The sequence below is a fragment of the Chionomys nivalis genome, chromosome 2, assembly GCF_950005125.1.
Source record: "Chionomys nivalis chromosome 2, mChiNiv1.1, whole genome shotgun sequence".
In the NCBI taxonomy this organism is placed as follows: Eukaryota; Metazoa; Chordata; class Mammalia; order Rodentia; family Cricetidae; genus Chionomys; species Chionomys nivalis.
In genome coordinates, this window is record NC_080087.1 from 65,294,252 (window position 1) to 65,311,893 (window position 17,642).

The window sequence follows — 17,642 nt, forward strand, 5'->3', positions numbered from 1 at the left end:
AATGGGAAATGGGGAGCAGGTGGAAATTTTAATTAAAAAAGAATAAAAATAAATAAATAAGTAAAAAAAAAAAGTTTATAGGGATACTCAAATTACTATGTATTTACTCTTGGTCAAGAACTATTCTAACTGATTTTATTCATTTTTATAATCACATCCTGAGGAAGACTCCATTTAAATTTCACATATTAAAAAATGTGGTTTGTAAAGATTAAGTAATTTGCCCAAGGTAAAAAAAAAATAACAGAATTTGCCTCTGACATTAGCAGCCAACATCCTAGCTTTTTATAATTGATTCAAGATACAGAATTGAAAACCAGCCTACAAACCACAGTCCCAGAGAACTTAGACAAAAATGAGGACACTAAGAGAGGCTTACATAGATCTAATCTACATGGGAAGTAGAAAGTAGAAAAAGACAAAATCTCCTGAGTAAATTGGGAGCATGGGAACTTTGGGTGAGGATTGAAGGGGAAGGGAAGAGGGAGGAAGGAGCAGAGAAAAATGTAGAACTCAATAAAAATAAATTTAAAAAAGATACAGAATTTGTTAGAAATGATGCCGTGTGCTAGTGGGTCATGGTGGAGGATATGGTTTAATTCCACTGAATAGCAAAAAATTATGCAGACCATCTTTTTAAATAAGACACTTGACAAAAAGTTCTTGTTATTGGAAGTGGGTTGTATCTGTTCTCAGAGTGATAGATGACAGATCTACATCTCCACTCTACATCCTGACCTAATCTCAGAATAAAAACAATTCTTCTGCTTTGGGATGGGTACTGATATGTTAAGAGTGTACCATTTGAATACCACTAAATACCACTAAATATAGAAACATAGGTAATTATAGGAAAGAAAATACAGGCCTAGAAGCTGAAAGAGTATAGTTTGCTAGTGATAGTATATAATTAAAACTATGGATTTCATTTTCAGTACTCACTTTGAATACGGTCAATTTCTGTTATCTGTTGGAAATAGAAGTATTCTAGAAAGTGCCACAGATATGCTGCTATCATTGGGCTTCCATTTTTAATAATACTTTCCTTTCTTTCTACTACTAATGACAATGACAGAAGAAATTGGTAAAGAACCTGTGTCTGGATGAGAAGCAGTTCTCATCCATTCCTGGGCCATGAAGACTATGTCCAGAAGCTAAGTGACAGGGGCCATGAAAAAGGCAGAAGCAAGCTTATCAGCTTTAAGGCTTAAGGCAGTCGCTCATTCACAACCATTGTGTTTTTCATAGAGAAATCCTTTGGGGGAGGGAATCTTATCAGATCATTCAAATTGCCCACATTTCTTGAATTTAATCTTGAAAGGAAGGCAGTTCTAAGACTTAGGATTCTACAGCAGACAGACAAGTAAGTCAGTCCTTACATCACCTATACTTTCTAAAGGTGACCACTGACCCTCTAGTGCTAAAAACTACATTGTCTGTGGAAACCACTTCCTTTTCTACCTGTTTATATTAAAACATAGTCAAATCCCATGAAGTAAAGACTGGAGAGCTTTCATAATACAGTTCTTTTTTTTTAAATATAAACTGATTGGCCAAGTATCTCAGGCTCTTCTTTTTAACTAATTCTTATAACTTATTTTAGCCCATTATTCTTGTCTATGTTAGCCACGTGGCTCGGTACCTTATTCGGTAAGGCAGTCGCATCTTGCTTCTTCTGTGGCTGAATAATGACTCCTTAATACACTTCTTAACATCAAGTGATGCTGGAGTGTAGGGACTATAGGAAGCTTTGAATGAGTGAGGTTCTGAGTAAATGTGTGTTGTCCATGCCATTACAGCCATCCCACGCTAAGGACTATGAAACTTGAGACCCATGGTAGAATGGCAAAGCCCTACCCCCATTCTGAAGGCTCAGAGACATGGGGGACTGAGTGCATCCTAAGAGGGTGTACAAAAAACTCCAGCAAAGGTTTCCCTCCCCAGTTACTTAGGACCAGATGACTGCTACCCTAGAGACTCCTATTGAGATTAGCTAAACCTGTCTCCTTGATCCATCCATATGCCACAAACCTTGCCTGCTTATTTATCTGTAGATGCAATAACCCTGGATCCTTTTTCAGCTGTATGCTGTAACCCCAATTCTCTGTTTCACTCTACATAATGGACATACTGAGCTTGTAGGGCGTTGAAGTTTCTCCAGCCAAGAGTCGCGGCCATCTGATCCCAGCTTTTGGCATGTCTGTCTATCTGTCCCTTGCTTCCATAGTCAGGTGCAAGTTCTGGGAGGCTGTGCATGGATGTGGCACTAGTATCTTAATAGACCATGTATTCCTATAGATAATAGAATTGATCTTACTTAAGTAACAAAGGGTTGAACTGTATTATCAACAGTATTCTAACACTAATTCTCTTATTCTTCATTTCACTTTGATGGTATTACTTTACTGAACTATACTGAATTGATTAGTACTCTCAGGAAAATATTCTTCCTGCTCCTCTAGCAACCACAGCCCCTGGACCAGGACTGGACCCTCACCAAACACTATCAATCCATTGATGACTCAGATATTTTTCTCTTAAGAAACTGAACACAGAACCACAAGAAGTCTAACAATTTAGGGCCAGCAGGCTGAGCTGAAAAGCCAAAGACACAGTCTGACTTACTGGTGTGACAAGTGAAAGCTAAGAAGAAGAGAGGTCCTAATGGGGAACCTAAACTTGGGAAATAAGGGAGGTCTGGCAAAAAAAAAAAAAAAAAAAAGTAGTTAAAAAACCACATGGAAGGCGGATCTCTGGGAGTTCTAGGCCAGCCTGGTCTACAAGAGCTAGTTCCGGGCGGCACCAAAGCTACAGAGAAACCCTGTCTCGAAAAACCAAAACCAAAACAAAACAAAACAAAACAAACAAACAAACAAAAAAAACCACATGGCTTCAGAAGAATGGAGATAAAAATTCCACTACTCTGAGAAGCATCAATTTCTACTTCCACCTCTGAAACCATAGCTTCTTCCTTCCACATTGTCGGCCAGATAGAACAATCAGTTTCTGTAAGCATGCTGTTAAAAATGCTACGAGACATAGGAACCTCAACTGGAATGAGACAACTAGATGAAAGGTCTCTGTTCATCTTGTTACTATATGAGATGATAGTGGTGTAGAAACAAAAACTTATTAGCAATATAGTTAATTTGAGCTCTTTTACCACAAGGGTGATCATTTCTTGAAGAAGAAATATATGTAATTTAAGGCTTGAAATAATAATGGCATGAATTAGATATACTGAGATTTCAGATTCATTAAATGATCCCAGAACTTGATATGTTTCTAAACTAAAATATATGCTACACTTTGAACAACAAGTATTCTAAACACAGAATGCTTCTTCAGACACACACACTCTGTTTCTCCATCTCTGTCTCTGTTTCTCTGTTTCTTGTTTGCTCGCTTTCTCTCTCGCTCTTAATGTAAGCAGCGCCACACAGTGGTGGGACTCAAAATAGCTACAACACAATTGTGGGACAAGGAATTCAGCTTTTCAAAAGCTCCAGCATTGTTTCCTTTGGAGATAGAGAAATGTTTCTTTTTCTTTTTCCAAAATTTAGATGCAATACGGTGTTATTTTATGCTGAGACACAAATGTTTTAATTTTTTTACTACTTGATTTCTTGACAATAACAATTGTTGGCTAAATTTCAAACCTATTTACAGATGAATACGTGAACAGCAAAAAACACAAAAAATACTTGTCATATTTTACCATGTGTGGTTATTTTTATTATAACCAAATGCATTTCAAAAACCCCAGTGATTAAAAAAATACCATTGCCTGAGGGCTTTCCTTTCATCCTCTGACAAAGAGAACATTTTATTATTAAATTTAATCTGCTGAAAATCAAATTTTTTTAACTGAAAAATTGGCACAAACTAAAACATTGCTACATTTCTTTAATGCTATTACAAAGACTGCACTAACTAAGTGAAAGTAAAGTACAGTTGCGATATTATACATTCCACTGCGGCTTAGCTCCAAATTACATATGAAGTATAAAACTGTGGAAATCACTTTCGCCAGGTCAGTACCAGAGGCATGACTTTTTCAGATCTTTAGAGTGTGAAAGCCATAATTTCTAGAATGTATTCCGTTTGTATCACAATTGGATGTTCATCTTTTCTGAACAATGCTTGATCTCTTAATACTTCCTCTGTTACCCTCAGTGGACAGCCTTCCTGGGCACTCCTTCATCTGTGAAGCATTTTCAAGAGAACTGCTGGCGTCTCAGGAACCATTTGCTCATTATTTAACTATAAGTCTAGTTGCTAGGGAAGAAATGTGATTAGTTACTGAGATGCAAAGAAACATGCAGTTAAAAAGACTGTGTTGCCAGGATCAGGAAGCCAGGTGAAAGATGGCCCTTACAAGGAAAGATGGCCCTTACATAGCCCAGGTGCCTATGAGTGATCCCAGCCCTGGGACTTCAGTACTTGAGTGTTCTGATAGCCCTAAAACACAAAGCCATGTCTTTCCTCTATCCTTTGTTTTAAAAAAGAGGATATCAAAAGCCATATTTTATTTTATTCATATGGGTGTTTTGCCTGAATATTTGTGTGTGTACCCTGTGGGAGCCTGGTGCCTGAGGGGTCTAGAAGAGGATGTGAGATACCTGATACTAGAAGGACAAACAGTTATGAACTGCTATGTGGATGCTGGGAATCAAACTCTGGTCCTCTCCAAGACCTGTAAGTGTTCTTATTTGCTGAGCCATGTCTTTCCAGCTCCATTTTCCCTATTTCTTTTTTTTTTTCACTATTAATATTTTATTGGATTTTTTTTTATTTTTTTTTATTTTTTATTTTTTTTAATTAAAATTTCCACCTGCTCCCCGTTTCCCATTTCCCTCCCCTCCTCCCAAATATTGCCCCCTCCCCCCACTCCCCTCCCCCTATCCCCACTCCTCTTCTCCTCCCCCCACACCATTCCCCCTCCCTCTCGATACTGAAGAGCAGTCCAAATTCTCTGCCCTGCGGGAAGACGAAGGTCTTCTATCTACGTCCAGGAAGGTGAGCTTCTAAACAGGCTAAGCTCCCACAAAGCCAGTTCATGTATTAGGATTGAAACCTAGTGCCATTGTCCTTGGCTTCTCATCAGTCTTCATTGACCGCCATGCTCAGAGAGTCCGGAATCAACCCATGCTTATTCAGTCCCAGACCAGCTGGCCTTGGTGGGCTCCTAATAAATCAGTTCCACTGTCACAGTGGGTGGGTGCATCCCTCGTGGTCCTGATTTTTTGCTCTTGTTCTCCCTCCTTCTGCTCCTCATTTGGACCTTAAGAGCTCAGACCGTTGCTCCAAATTGAGAATCTGTCTCTACCTCGATCCATCGCCAGATGAAGGTTCTAAGGTGATATGCAAGATATTCATCAGTATAGGATAGGGTCATTTCAGGTTCCCTCTCCTTAGTTGCCCAAGGTACCAGCTGGGGACATATTCCTGGACACCTGCGAACCCCTCTAGAGTCAAGTCTCTTGCCAACCCTAAGATGGCTCCCTTAGATAGGATATATACTTCGCTGCTCCCGTATCCATCCTTCCTATATCCCAACCATCCCAATCCCCCGAGCTCCTCCCATCCTCCCCTTCTCATATTTCTCATCCCATTTCCCCTTTGCCCCATGCCACCTCACCCGCAAGTTCCCAGTTTTTGCCCTGCAATCTTGTCTACTTCCCCCTCTCCATGCGGATGACTATAGGATTTTCTTTGGGTTCACTTTCTTATTTAACTTCTATAGGATCACGCATTATATGCTTAATGTCTTTTATTTATGGCTAGAAACCGATTATGAGTGAGTACATCCCATGTTCCTCTTTTTGGGTCTGGGATACCTCACTCAGGATAGTGTTTTCTATTTCCATCCATTTGCACGCAAAATTCGAGAAGTCATTGTTTTTTACTGCTGAGTAGTACTCTAATATGTATATATTCCACACTTTCTTCATCCATTCTTCCATTGAAGGGCATCTAGGTTGCTTCCAGGTTCTGGCTATTACAAATAATGCTGCTATGAACATAGTTGAACAGATACTTTTGTCATTTGATGGGGCATCTCTTGGGTATATTCCCAATAGTGGTATTACTGGATCTTGGGGTAGGTTGATCCCAAATTTCCTGAGAAATCGCCACACTGATTTCCAAAGTGGTTGCACAAGTTTGCATTCCCACCAGCAATGAATGAGTGTGCCTCTTTCTCCACAACCTCTCCAGCAAAGGCTATCATTGGTGTTTTTGATTTTAGCCATTCTGACAGGTGTAAGATGGTATCTCAAAGTTGTTTTAATTTGCATTTCCCTTATCGCTAAGGAGGTTACAGGAGATCACTTCCTACGTTTATCCCCAGCAGCACAGACATTAAGGGCAACATTGAATAAATGGGACCTCCTGAAACTGAGTAGCTTCTGTAAAGCAAAGGACACTGTCACTAAGACAAAAAGGCAACCCACTGACTGGGAGAAGATCTTCACCAACCCTGCAACAGACAAAGGTCTGATCACCAAAATATATAAAGAACTCAAGAAACTAAACTTTAAAATGCTAATGAACCCAATAAAAAAATGGGGCACTGATCTGAACAGAGAATTCTCAACAGAAGAAATTCAAATGGCCAAAAGACACCTAAGGTCATTTTCCCTATTTCTTATGTTCTGGCATCTGGGGTCTCACTTGCCAAGGGAAGGAGAATCCTCACACAAACTATCAATACCTAAAGCTAGTAAAAGACTTCTCTGCAAGACTACCACTCCTATAAAGAAAATCATAACCCATATTGCATAAAGTCTGCTTTCTGAACTGCACACTTACACATGAAACACTGCCAAGTTTCAGAAAACTAAGACACTCTGCCTCTGCCAAAATGTTGCTGGCTATCTTAACTTGCTTCTCCTATCTATTTAATTCTTTCCCCAAAACACACAATATTGGATCTTACCCATAAGTGCCCTGTTTCTCTTCTCATTAACTAACTGTTCATCTAGTTTCCATAGATGCTCCATGTTGCTTTCCTCCTTTTGGCAGAGCTACATCACTCAGAGGGCAGAGAAAATAATTTAAAACAATGTCTGTGAATGTTTTGCATGCATACATGTATCTTTACCACATGGGTGCGTGGGGTCCAGAAGACTGCATTGGATCCCATGGAACTGGAGTTACAGATGGTTGTAAGCTACCAAATGGGTGCTGAAAATCAAACTAGTCCTCTGGGAGAGCATCCAGTGCTCTAAATTGCTGATCCATTTCTCCAGTCTTCATGAACATCTTCTCTCAAGAATAGGCATTCCTATAATTGTGTCTGTCACCAAACTTGATTTCAAAAAGTCCTGGGTATGTATGGTCTAAAACAATTCTCTAATAATGTAGGGCTCTGAGTTCTAACTTTTTCAAAGCTAATCTATTTTTAAAATGAATTTAAAGCCCCCAAACAAAAACAAAACAATCACAAACACAAACAAATACAGAATCAATTAAATAGCCAAGAAATTAATTTTCAAGTAATCAACAGCTGACACATTTACGTATTTATCCCACTTGGTCTTATGTGTTTGTATTTTGACTGATTAATTAACATCCAGTTGGCTTTTCTCATCTCATAGCCTGTGTTCAATTGACTGTGCTATTCAATTTCCTGCGTTGGAGTCAGAGTGCCCCAAGGCTCAGACCATTTCACTCATACAACAAAACACCGTTCTTGTTGAGTTATATGCAATTAAAGCACAGCAGTATGTAAGAGAAATATTTCACCTCAGAAGTCTAAGTCAACCTTTGTTACTATAATTACTTTGCAAAACACACACACACACACACACACACACACAGTGGCAAAATAAGAAGGCAAAACAAGTGCAATTTTAAGATTGAAGGATAAAATAAGAGAAGCAGAAATCTGATTTGTTTTGTTTATTAAATCCATGCACTAAAAATACCAACAAAATGCCACCCACAACAGATGCTCAGAATTACTGAATTTAAAATTTGTAAACATCAAAGAGCTTCTGTGGTCAGGCATGGTTGTCCAGTGTCTTTTGTCCAAGCATTCAGAAGGCAAAAACAGGTAGGTCTCTGTGAGTTCTAGGCTAGTCCAGTTTACATACTAAGTTCTAGGCCAACCAAGCATACAAAATGAGACTGTGTATCAAAGAGCAAAACAAATAACAAAAGGTCTAGCTTCTGAATCTTGTATCTGAATGTGGTAGGTGTGTACAGTTGTATGCATAGATATGTACTTATGTAGGTAAATGAGAGTTCATGTGATATACGAATTGGACACTGTTCTTAACTAAATACTTATGCTGCCCAGGCACTTTGTTTAATTACTGCATGTTTGTTCTTTTACTTAGTTTTATAATCCATATATATATATGGCATATATATATGTATTATATTATATATATGGAGAGAGAGAGAAAAATACTATGATTCCAGAAAGATAGTCCAATGTAATTGACTTGTCACTCTAAATGTTTTAATAACATAAGTTCTTGACTTTATTTATGTAACTATACTGCCACACATAGCCTACAATCTACAATGGGGAAAAACTAAGCCTCTCAATCATAAACATGCCACTTTCTCAGTCTCTATTGCTTTAAAAGGACATTTTCAAACTAAAATATTTATACATTTTTCAGATCATAGCGTGCAGGACATTATTGTTACATAGCTGTTTATGTATGCACAGTGAACGATGATGGGCAAGGGATCTGGCCTAAGGCTCTCTGTCTTCTAGGCTTTCACTCCAGAGCTCTCTCCGGTCTTGGCTGAGTGTTGGTTTTTAGAAGAGAGTGGAACATGGTCTGGGTGGTTCAACCAACCTTGTTTCTGCCAGAGCTAAGCTGAGGTTAGTTCGGAAAGTTTTTCAGATCTGTCTTTCCCTGACCAGATTATACATTATTGTCAGCCACCTTCTACTATAATGCACTGACATCTGACAGGAACTGGGAACCCTCCCAGACGTTCCCTGCTTATATGAGATTTTGATCACAGTTCTTCTTGTCTGTCATAGAGTCCTGGTATGCTGCTGTTGTACCCCAAAGACATAGTCAACTTTTCTCCATTCTTCTGTGATGGAGGAAGGTCACTGGTTAATTAATAAAGAAACTGCTTGGCCCTCATAGATTAGAACATAGGTGGGTGGAGTAAACAGAACAGAATGCTGGGAGGAAGAGGAAGTGAGCTTAGATGCCATGCAGCTGCTCCCCAGGCAAGACGTGATGCAGTCAGCCGCCAGGTCAGACATGCTGAATCTTTCCCGGTAAGCGCACCTAGTGGTGCTACGCAGATTATTAGAAATGGGCTAAATTAATACGTGAGAATTAGCCTAGAAGAGGCTAGATATAATGGGCCAGGCAGTGTTTAAAAGAATACAGTTTGTGTGTTGTTATTTTGGGGCATAAGCTAGCCAGGCAGCCGGGAGCTGGGTGGCAGGAATGCTACCCGCAGCTCCTTCAACACTTCTGGTCAGAGTTTGGGTCCTAGGGGAAGATGCTGAAAATAAGTAGGGGAATCAATGCAAAGTAAGTTCCTCTGCAATACTGGCCCATTTTCAGTCTCCAGGCCTAACATATCTGGAAGACTTTTCTATGAAATAGGATATTCTGAAGGGCTGTCCCTCATTGTCTTGACAATGCTTGACAACCACTTTCTTTTGTGTCCTTCTTGTCTAATTAGGAGAGCATATTGTCAACAGTTGAGGCAGGGGCATTTTCTTGCCCAGTGACTTACTTTTGCCACAAAGAAAGTAAACTCCATGTGGAATTTCTTTGATGCCCATTATATTCTCTGAAGTAAAATGGGTGCTGCCAGGAGCAGACATGTCTCATTGTCATAAAAAAAGCCTAGGCTTTGAAAAGATTGTAAGTGCCATATTCTGTAGATCTCTGAAATGTTTGAAGATTACCTGTCTATCTAAAACATTTCTTTGTTTGACCTTGAAAACATACTTAATGTGATTATAAGTTCGATTATATTAGGTGATTAATTACTAACCTGCCTATTATCTTAAACAGTTGATAATAATAACTTTCAAGTGATAGAAATTTGTATTACATTGTTAGGTAAGTTGTAAAATTACAATATCTTGAATAAGATTAGAAATGTATGTATAGTATGTTCTAACAAAACTAATCTCAAATTTGTAGCAATAGTAAAAATCCAATCCAATATAAAACATTTAAAACTAGTAGTTGCTTTTAAAAGTAGATTCAGTAATCTACCCCTTTCACTTATCTATATCCTTTCTTTTGTCTTTTCAGAGTAGATTCAATAATCTACTATATTAATCTATCATGTCTATGTCCCCATTTTTTTCAAAACAACAACCTTGAACCTAATTTCCTTTGATTAAATTTTTCCTGACCATTATCAATATTAACTTGTAAACAACACACGAAACAAACACAAACATCTATAATCCATTTTTGGGAATGTGGTCATAGTTTTTAGTCTACTTCCTGCTTATTGGGAGTGCTGATAATCATATGGGGATCCAAAAAAATTTAGGATTAGAGTCAAGTCCTGAATGAAGTATTCTGTGAGACTGGATCATCTCATTCAGCAGTCTTGAAGCTGTTTTGGATATAGAACTCAGAGGAAACTGCAACAGAGGTGCTCTGAAATGTTGTATCATCTGGGCCTATCTGAGATTTTTCAGGGGGTCTTTCTCCATCAATCCTTATTTTTCTTAACCCAGAAAGAATCCACACCCTCTCATTTCTCATGGAAACAAAAGCAAAGCTTCTTCTCCAAAGTAACCTATCTTTTGTCATAAATTTTAAAGTCAAGGCATTTTCAAAATACATAGTTTGGATTAGTCCAACAGCATTTATAATGAAATATCTTTTAGCAGCTGTTGCTCCTTCCTTAGCAGTCAGACAAATCAAGACAGCACAATAACAGACAGTATCCAGATTCTTTGTGTATTTTCCATCTTTATGTGGCTTTTTTTATAACTCATTTCTTTTATTTTTAATTTTTGGTGGTTTTTTTTTTTTTGAGTCAGTTTTCTCTGTATATCTTTGCTTATCCTGCAGTTCACTTTGTAGATCAGGCTGGCCTTGAACTTACAGAGATCTGCCTGCCTTTGCCTTCCAAGTACTGAGATTAAAGGTGCGTGCCACCAAAAACAACTTCTTTATTTCTTATTTTTAAGAACTTTTCTATCCTTTCTCTTTTCTCTCCCAGGTATATGTATATTTTTAAACACACTATAAACATTTTAGAGTTTTTTCACCTGAATCTGTCTTTACTGTATATATTTTTTCCTTTACCACAAGAGTCTTTAATCTTCTAAGTGATATGGCTAAGATTAAAACTGTGGTTTTGGTGGCTGAATCCATCCTGTTCTTAGCTTTTGGAGAGTCTAGCTTCATGGCAGAGGTACTGGTGAGAGCCACATGTATTTCCAGAACTCTGTGAAGTTTCTAGGTTCATACCACCACCAAGAAGCCTGATGCCAACTGCTCATAAACACCATTTAAGTGTTTGAGTAGCAGAACCTCTTAAAAGAGCTGCAAGAATTTTGCTGCTAATACTGAGTCAGGAAGCCTCTCTTAAAGAAGCAGCTGAAGAAAAGATGGTTACCAAGAAGATGCACTTTTTTCTTGACTATAGAACCATGTGGCCAAAGCTTCTAGGTTCTTCTGCTTGGGGCTGGAACATGGCCCCCTCATTCAATTACGTCTTCACTAGTTCTCTGTTTTTGATGATTTCTTCTCGTGGGGGCCTCATAGGATAGTAGCATTGCGAAGCTATGGGTGGATGGCCGGGGAAGAAGAGGAAGCTAAGTCATGGTAGATGGAAGCTGGGAACACTAGTTTTTCTCCTAAACCCAGGTGGCAAGGTTTGGGTCAACTATGCCAGTGGTTAAATAGTCTCAGGTAAATGACTTTTTCATTAATTTTCACTCCAAAAGTTGGGCACCAAGTAAAGCATGATTGATAAAAACTCAGATTCAAAAATTGGAGTTCAACTTGAAGGTCAGAAAAGCAAAACAATCATCCACTGACTCTTAACCCTACCTCAATCCAAAATGGTGATCCTGCCTCTAAGAAACTTCAGAATGAGACTGAGACTGAAAGCTGTCTTATCCCATTTTATAATCCTTTCTCATTCTGGGATTCAAGGTATGTATCACTATGACCTGGTTTCTATGGCAAACTCATGAGGCTATTGGAATTAAAGGTGTGTGTTATTGCTGCCTGGTCTATAAAGCTGCCAATGTGGCTGTACTACTTTTCTGATCCTCAGGCAAGTTTTATTTATTAAGATATAGGTGAAATGCCACTATATTTAATACCTCCATTTGTGTGACCCTTGGGTTAGCTAAATTGCTTTCTATGTCTAGGCTTTCAGTGCTACTATCCTGGACAGTTTCTCCTTAGACCTAAGCAGGACAGATGTGGCTTTCAAGGTGAAAGCAGGAGAAAAATATTCATTTGGGGACTTGAAAGATGGTTAAGAAGAGTGCATACAGTTCTTGCAGAGGAGCCAAGTTCATTTCTCAGCACTCACATTAGACTGTTCACAATTGCTGTAACTCCAGCCTAAGAAGATTCAACACTCTTCTCTGGCTTCTGAAGGCACCTGTACTCATGTGTAAATCCTTATACATCGATGCTCAAACATCATCAGAAATTGTAGGAGGAGGCTGCTTGTTTGTCCCAGTTGCCCATAACCAAAGTAACCACACAGAAACTATATTAGTTAAAACACTGCTTGAACTATTAGCTCTAGCTTCTTCTTGGCTAACTCTTCTATTAATTTAACCCATTTCTATTTATCTGTATATCGCCATGTGGCAGTGGCTTACTGGCAAAGTTTCAACATGACTGACTCTGGGACTCCATGGCATCTCTCTAACTCTGCCTTCTTCCTTCCAGCATTCAGTTCCATCCTTACTGCCTACCTAAGTTCTGCCATATTAACAGGCCAAGGCAGTTTCTTTATTCATTAATGGTAATCACAGCACACAGAGGGGACTTTCCTATCGCCTCCCCTTTTCTGTTTAACCAAAAAAGGAGAAATGGTGTAGGAGATCCTTCTGTCTATGTGTTCCTTTCATTAGTTAATAAAGGAACAACTTTGGACCTATAGCAGAGCTGTAGTGGAACAGAACTAAGTGAGGAAAACTAAATGAAATGGTGGGAGGAAGAAGGAAGAGTTAGAGAAACGCCATGGAGCCGCCAGAGTCAGACATGCTGAAACTTTGCTGGTAAGCCACAGTCGCGTTGCATATACCAATTAATGGAGATGGGTTAAATTAATATGTAAGAGTTAGCTAATAAGAAGTTAGAGCTAATAGGCCAAACAGTGATTTAATTAATACAATTTCTGTGTAGTTATTTTGCTTCTGGGCAGCTGGGACAAACAAGTGGCTGGGACGAACAAGCAGCCTCCTCCTAAATACAGAGGGGACTCCCACATCATGAAAAGAAATAAATTGATCCCCCTCCCATTGTAGGTCCAGCTGCTGGTCAGCAACTAAGACTCCTATAGGCAGGCCCTCCACCACTCTTACCACACATTAAACTCTGCAATCTACAAGTCTCACTCTGCCACACAAACACATGGAATGCATCTTCGTCCCCCAATCCAAACACTCCCCATGGCATCAGTGGCCCCCGGAGACATAGGCACCACTTGTACCAACTGGAGAAAGAAATGAGTGACTGGTATCTTGCCTGAGTAGCCCTGCTTTCTAGACCCTAGAACCTAGAGCACATCCCATGTCCATCCCCCTCCCATTGTAACCCCTAGAAGCCAGTCAACAGTTAAAACTCCAGCAGGCAGGACATTCCACCACCAGAATACCCACTGAATTGTGCATTGTACAAGTTCCACTCTTCCCCACAAACTCACAAAATGTATTATCCCCCCCTCAGCTAACCATCGCCAACAGTGGCAACAGGGCCCCCTCCCCCCGAGGCACTGGCACCAATTGCACTGATTGGAGGAAGAGCCCAATCAGTTAGTCAGGAGAACCCCTGGGGGTAGATGTACCACCTGCACCTACTGGAGGAAGAGATGGGTAGATGGCAGGGTATGAATGCATTCAAAACATAAAGAGCAATATGGCACCACAGAAACTAGTGGTTCTACAACAGTAAGATCTGAACATTCCAATGGAGATGAATCAGAAAAAAAAAACAACCTTAAAATAACTTTATAAAGATGATAGAGGTTCTTAAAGAGAAAAAAATTCCCTTAGCAGAATTGAGGAAAAGACAAAAATTGAAAGATATCAATAAATCCCTTCCATACAGCCAAGAAAAACAACCAAACAACTGAAAGAAACAGTTCAAGACTTTAAAATTGAAATAGAGGCAGTAAAGAAAACACAAACCTAAGGAATTCTGGAAATGGAAAATCTGGGTAAATGAACAGGAACTACAGATGCAATCATAACCAGCAGAATGAAAGAGATCGAAGAGTGAATTTCAGACATTGAAGATACAATATAGAAAACAGATACATCGATCAAAGAAAACATTAAAGTCTTAATACAAAACATCCCGAAAATCTGCAATACCATGAAAAGACCAAACCTAAGAATGTTAGGAATAGGAGGAGGAGAAGAATATCAGCTCAAAGGTACAGAAAATATAGCCAACAAAAATATAGAAGAAAATTTTCCCAACCAAAAGAAAGACATGCCTATGAAGATACAAGAAACTTAAGAATGCCAAATAGACTGGACAAAAAAAAAAATCTATTTGTCACATGATAATCAAAACACTAAACATACAGAATAAAGAATGTTAAGAGCAGCAAAGGAAGAAGGCCAAAAAATATATAAAGATAGACACATCAAAATAATACCTGACTTCTCAATGAAGACTTTGAAAGTCAGAAAGTCCAGGACAGACATTATGCAAACATGATGAGACCACAAATACTAGCCTCGACTACTATACCCAGAAAAACTTTCAATCACCATAGATGAAAAGAACAAGGTATTCCATGACAAAAATCAGGTTTAAACAATACCTACTACAAATCCAGTCCTGGAGAAAGTACTAGAAGGAAAAGTCAAACCCAAAGAAGTTAGTTGCACCCACCAAAACACAAACTATAGATAATCTCATACCAGCAAATCCCACAAAAAAGGAAGCACACAAACACTACCACCTACAAAAACAAAAAAAATAACAGTAATTAACAATCACTGGTCATTAATATCCCCTAATAATAATGGACTCAATTTACCTATATACAGACACAGTCTAACAGAATAGATATGAAAACAGGATTCATCCTTCTGCTTCATACAAAAACAAACATCAACTTTCCAGACAGAAATTACCTCTGAGTAAAGGGTTGGGAAAAGATTTTTTTCCAATCAAATGGATCTAAGAAATAAGCTGGTATATTTTTCTAATATCTAACAAAATAGACTTCAAACTAAGATTAATCAAACGATATAGAAAAGGACATTTTATATTCATCATAAGAAAATCCATGAAGATGAAGTGCCAATTTTAAATGTTTATGCCCTAAATACAAGGGCACACACATTTATAAAAGAAACATTATTGAAGGTTAAATCACATATCAAACCCTACACACTAATAGTAGGAGACTTAAACATCACTTTCTCCCCAGTGGACAGGTCTGCCAGACAGAAAACTAATAGAGAAACAAGAGAACTAACAGACGCCATTTCTCAAATGGACTTAACTGTCATTTATCTAAAATTCCACCCAAATACAAAAGAGTTTATCTTCTTCTCAGCATCTCATGGAACCTTCTCTAAAACTGACCACATACTTGGTCACAAAATAAATCTAAATTGATTTTAAAAAAATGAAATAACTCCAAGTATCTTATCAGAATACCATGGCTTAAAGTTAGAATTAAACAACAACACAGATTACAGAAAGCCTATTCATGGGAACTGAATAACAATCAACTGAATCACCAGTGGGTCAAGGAAGAAATAAAGAAATAAATTAAATATTTTCTAAAGTTCAATGAAATGAATACAAAACATAGCCAAACTTATGGAATACAATGAAAACAGTGCTAAGAGGAAAATGTCCACATAAAGAATTTGGAGAAATGTCACATAAATAAATTAACAACAGACCTTAAAGCTCTAGGGAAAAAAAGAAACAAACTCACCTGGAAGAAATAAACATAGGAAAATATCAAATTGTGCATTGAAATCAATAAAATAGAAACAAGAACAATACAAAGAATCAATAAAACAAAGAGTTGATTCTTTTTTAATTTATTAAATTTTTTTTAAAAAAATTGCAGATCCAAATTATCACTCCCTCCCCTCTTCCCATTCCCTCCATACACCTTCACACCCCACCCCCATCTAATCCTCAGAGAGGGTAAGGCACTTTGCTTTGTGGAAGGTCCAAGGCCCTCCCTAGGCTGAGCAAGGTATACATCCAAAGAGAATAGGATTCAAAAGGCCAGTAAATGCAGTAGAGATAAATCCCAGTGCTACTGCCAGTGGCCCCTCAGTCTGCCCCAACCATACAACTGTCAACCACATTCAGAGGGACTTGTTTGGTCCTATGCTTGTTCCTTCCCAGTCCAGCTGGAGTTGGTGAGCTCCAACTTAGCTCAGGTAAACTGTTTCAGTGGATGAACCTTTCACAGTCTTGAACTCTTTCTTTGGGAGCATCAACAAAATAGATAGAATCTTATCCAAACTAACCAAAAGGCAGAGAGAGGATATCCAAATTGATAAAATCAGAAACAGAAAGGAGGACATAACAACAGACACTGAGGAAATCATTGAGAGAATCATTAGGTCATACTTCAAATACCTGTACTCTATAAAAATGGAAAATTTAAAGGAAATGGGCAATATTCTGGATAGATATCATATCAAAATTAAATCCAGAGCAGATAAACAATTTCAGTAGTCCTATAACCCCAAAGGAAACAGAGGCATTTATAAAAAGTCTCTAAACCAAAAAAAGGACAGGTTCCCGCGATAGTTTCAGCACAGAATTCTACCAGAATTCAAAGAAAAGCTAATACCAGTAGTCCACAAATAGTTACAAACAATAGAAACAGAATTAACACTCCCAATCTGTTTTTTTTGGAAACCATAACCACACAAAGATACAACAAAGAACAGGAATTACAGAACAATTTGTCTCATGAACATTGATGCAAAAATACTCAAAAGAAATACTGGCAAACTGAATCCAAGATTACATAAAAGATATCACCCACCATGATCAAGTAGGCTTCATTCTAGAGATGCAGGGACGGTTCAACATACAAATACCTATCAATGTAATCCACTATAAAAAACAAACTGAAAGAAAAAACCACATAATCATCTCATTAGATGCTGAAAAAGCATTTGACAAAATCCAACACCCCTTCATGATAAAAGTCTTGCAGAGATCAGGCATAAAAGAAACATACCTAAACACAATAAAGGTAATATACAGGAAAACAACAGACAACATCAAATTAAATGGAGAGAAACTCAAAGCAATTCCACTAAAATCATGAACAAGACAGAGCTGTCCACTCTCTCCCTATCTATTCAACATAGTATTTGAAGATCTTGCTAGAACAATACTACAACAAAAGGAGATCAAGGGGACACAAATTGGAAAGGAAGAAGTCAAACTTTTGCTCTTTGCAGATGATATGATAGTATA